The sequence below is a fragment of the Phaseolus vulgaris genome, chromosome 3 (assembly GCF_000499845.2).
Source record: "Phaseolus vulgaris cultivar G19833 chromosome 3, P. vulgaris v2.0, whole genome shotgun sequence".
NCBI lineage: Eukaryota > Viridiplantae > Streptophyta > Magnoliopsida > Fabales > Fabaceae > Phaseolus > Phaseolus vulgaris.
In genome coordinates, this window is record NC_023757.2 from 40,498,113 (window position 1) to 40,503,190 (window position 5,078).

A 5,078-nucleotide genomic window follows, 5' to 3' on the forward strand; every position below is an offset into this window, starting at 1 on the left:
GCTTGTTCACATTCTCATGGACCCAATCCTATACTTAATCCAACGGACCTTTTAAATACTTCATAAACTTCAATAACTCTGTGTTGGGTTTAAAGTCAACCACTAACGAATTTTATGACTCAACTTACTATCCCCAAAAATCCAAGTTCAACCAAATTTTTGAAAAATGTTAATAACTGTTCACATATTTAAGATTTGTTCAAATTTGATTATAGCAACTACAATTTGAGTGACAAATTTTGATAGTGTTATATTAAGTCTCGATTATAATAAAATTGTTATTCAGGTATATTCAATCAACTAGAACGACACTAGACGAATTGTGAAATACTTTTTTAATTGTAATGGTAAACTAATGGTTATTACTGGAAAGAAATTACAACAAACATTTATTGTAATTATTTGAATTAACTAACCAAAAAGGCAAACCATAATCTGTGGATATTCATGGGGATTGATGGGCCATGTTAAATAATACTACATGGTGTCAACGAGGTTTTCAAACTTTTTCCCTTTTACACTACACAAAACCATTTTTGAGAATAAACTTTCTCTATTGCAGTAACATAAACCCTAAGTGATTAAAATAAGTCCTTCAGTCCAGGTTTTATAAGATGTTTTGTAGGGATTGAACTTGAGTTTATTAAATAAAAATGCAAAATTGTCACAATGTTTAATTACTTTTTTTTCTTTTAAAAGTAACGATTATGTAATGATAAAAACCATGAGAGATTCAATGGACAAGTAAGGTTGTGATTATGATTTGATAAGTAATAGAAATATTTATTAATATGATATCAAAGTTTATTAATATGATATCAAAGTCCTCTCAAGTTTATCTTAATGAAAGTTTGTTGGATTTATCAAATCACTCATAAATATATAGTTTCACGTATGAGTTAACAATCTCGGCGTGAGAAGAGGTGTTGGAGATTCCTCATAGACTAGAAATTATGACATTAAATAATATATAAGTGGGTAAAAACCTCACCTTATAAGGTTGAGTTGAGCTTAAAGTTCACTTCTTAATAATATTGAATTCAATAGTAAGAAAAATGTTGGAGGGGGAAGAAGTTGCCAACATTACCAAGGGAGGTAATTATTGGCAAATTAAGTAGTCCAGCCAAAGAGAGCTTAAGTTAGGAACAAATGAACATTACTAAATTTTTACTTACAAATGCAAACAATTTTTATTTTAAAGTGAGATAGTGAGTATTTTAAAGTGATATAGTGAGTAGTATAGTTTATTAAATGCGAAGTTAAGGATGATAATTGAGGATGAAGAAGTTTATGTTCTTAGAAAGATTGAGGTGTGTAAAAATATCAATTGGTTGTTTATGGTTACTCTAATAACTATTTCTGTTTTTCTCTCAATCTTTTCTTTTGAGTCTCATCTTCTAAGTCACATTATTCGACAAGGTGAGGGAGGGGTACTTGTAAGGGCATTATGACGCAAAAGGTAATATAGTGTACTAATGAGTCATAAATGTTATTGAATTCAATATTTACATATTCCCTCCTATGCTATTTACACTACTTCAAATTAGGCCATTCACTATTAGAGTCAAATTTTTATGTTAATCCGTATTTACAGCGATGTTTTAGGCAAGAAGGATGAATCTCAACTAGAGCATTCATTTTAAGTCAGAAACACATGAATTTCTAGTCAAGTTTATGTTCTACCTTTTTTTCGAACTTATGCATCTCTTTTATGCTCTACGTGTTCCTCCTCTCTGTATCTGATCTTGTTTTTAATCTTTCTTCAATATTAAATGTTGATTACCAACTTTAAAATCTAAATAATTGGTAACTAAAACCTAGGTAGCTAACTAGATACCAATTTAAAAATTATTTATCAATAATAGAAACTTATTTAAATACTAATAATTTTTGTAGTCTCTAAAATAGTATCTAATTTAGTAAGTATAACAACTAATTATTTTTTATCTTTAAAATTAGTTTCTATTGAATGATTTTCTAGTAGTGATAAATATGAATAGATAAATTTCATATAGAATTAAACTAGGAACAAATAACCATTGTTAAAATTATATCTTCTTTCTTTTATTTAGAGTGATGGTAGTCCTTTGGATAAATTGATTAAACTTGTTGTGGTAACTTTTTCTATTTGGATGATATGACGTATGAGGAATTATGCTCATTTTCAAGATAAGATTGAGGTTTCTAGGGCTATTTTGGTCTAGGGTTTAGGATTTAACTTGTCTAGTGGGTAATTCGTCTAAAGCTTCAATGAAGAATGATATGTTCGATTTTAACGTGCTCAAGTTTTTTGGTATTAACACTCGTATCGGTAAAGTTCTACGTCCTCTTCCGGTTAGATGGGTGTTTTCTTCACTAGACGGGGTTTAAATTAACACTGATGGGGTTAAAATTAACACTGATGGGATTAAAATTAACACTGATGGGGCTGATAGGGGATATCCTGGTTTTGTTACTTGTGGAGGTATTTTTCATGGGAGTATGGGAGAATTTATTGGAGCTTTTTTCTGCGTTTCTTCAGACTGCTCTGGTTGCTGAGTTCTATGGGGTTATACATGCTATGGAGTAAGCTCAAAAGATTGGGCTTACTAATGTTTGACTGGAATGAGATTCTGTTTTGGTTTGTGTTGCTACTAGGACAAATGTTCCTTGGATGCTTCGCAATCAATAGAATACTTGTCTTAATTACTGTGGGAAAATTAGATTTAGGGTTACTCATATTTTTCGTAAAGGGAATGTGTGTGCTGATAAGTTGGATAATTCAGGATTTATTCATAGAGAATATTTTCATTGGTATAATAGGTTTCCATATAGTCTGTTATTAGAATTCTTTAGGAATAGGTATAGTCTACCTATGTATCGTTTTTGTTAACATATGAGTTCTGGTCTAGTCCCTCATATTTTTGTATTTTCTTATTTTTTAATAATATTTTTTTTCATGTGATGAAAAATAATTGTTGTTACTTGAAGTGTCAGCCTAACTGAGATCTCAAGTTGAATAGTGAATATTTATAACTTTATAAAATTAAAATTAAAATTTACTTATAAATGTCACCATTAAATCACGGATGTGACATGTTTATAATTAAAATAAAATGAAATTAAATGTAATTATATTTGAGTTGAATAAAAATAATAATATTTATTAGGGAATTACAATTCAGAACTAAATAAATGTAATCGAAAAGGTATCTACCATCATAATATTTAACTAAAAATACACAAATGTAATTTTAATTAAAAAAAATCGTAAACTGGTTTGTAAGTGTTTGATTTTTATTTTTTTTGGTGATAGATCAATTAGAGATTACTCATATCTGTGAATATAGAATATAATTAGATAGATGATAGACTAACGATGATATTTCACACTAAGATATAGAATTTCAGCATTGTCAAGATATTTAAATATATGAAATTTGAATTAATATTTAAAAAAAAGTATTTTTAAATATTTTATTTGATAAGTAATTTAAATTTATTATTTTATTTGAATAAAATATTTTAATTATAACCAAATAAAAAAATATTAATAATTCATATATATCAAAGTTAATGATTTTTGTAGTCAATTTTTTATGTTATTTTTTTATAAAGTTCCTAACAGAGATTTTTTTTAACGTGAACTATCGTTATTTAGACTAAATCAATCAATTAAGTTTAGTTTTTCAACTTTGTTAAACACTAGAAAAAAAATCATTAAATATAAATTAATTTTAGAGAATAAAGTAATTAGTTATTATTTGATTAAATTAAAGACTATTTTATAAACTAAATAAATTTTTAATTTTAAAAATAATTTTTATTATTAATAAAAAATTATAAAATAATTTTAAATTGGTAACTACAAAATTTTTAGTTTTTTCACTATTTTATATTCTAACTTAGTTTCTATTAGTTTTTTAGATAACAATTTAGAATATAAAATATGAGTAACTAAAACTTAAGCAGTTAATTTAGATACCAATTTAAAAATCATTTTATAAATTTTTATTAATAATAAATTATTTTAAATATAAATAAATTTTTAATTTATAAATTAGTATTTAATTTAGTTAATATAGTGACTAATTATTTTTCTGTCTCTAAATTTGATTGTTATTTAATAATTTTTTTTAGTGAAATAATTATTTTTCCAATTTTTATTAATAAAGGTGGAAATTTTTTGGTTTGATCTAAACTTTTCTTAATCAATAATCATTAAATATAAAAAAAAATCACGACATAGTTATTTCTATAAATCTAGTTCACATATGCTACAAAAAATAACATATTTAATATTGAAAAAAAAAACCTATCTAATATGAATGAAAACAGGAGTGTTATGCAATAACAACAAAACAAACATAACAATGTAAATAAAAAATAATTCATGTTAACATCGATTTAAAAATTCAGTCGACTCAACAAAAAATTAATTATCCCAATATTTCTCATAAATTTGCTAAGCAACATTAATTAAGAAATAATCATGACTTAGTCGTCAGAAAATAACTTTAATTTAATTGATATTAGTTGAAAAATAACCTCTACAGAGATCAACTAAATAGAATTTTTGTTGATATAAATTGAAAAAAAAAAGTGTTTGACACCAAAAAACACTTTTATTGTTGACGAGCCAAACTTTAACACTATTAAAAATTAATTGTAGGTTATATTATCAATAAAATAATTTCAATAACGTTTGTCAAAAAAAATAAATACGATTATCAATATTTATTGGCGTCCACCATGGGGTCGGGAAAAAACTCATTGGAGTGTTCACATGGTAATAACAAGGAACATGACAGGCAATGACAAAAATACGCAAGTAGAAAAGACTAACCAACCTGATCCAATGACATTGATTTTGCAAATGAGAAATGAGATGGAGATGTTGAAGAAGAAAAAACGAGGAAGAGATCCAATGAATGAAGAGGAAGAGTGAGGAAGAGATAGAGGCATTGAGGAGGGAAAATGCTCAGATGAAGCAGAAACTTAATGGGGAACCAACAGTCCTAGAGATTATAGAGGGGCAACTTCCTCCAACCAAAAACACCCATTCGGGAACTCAAGAGGCCATAATATAGTTTTAGTCT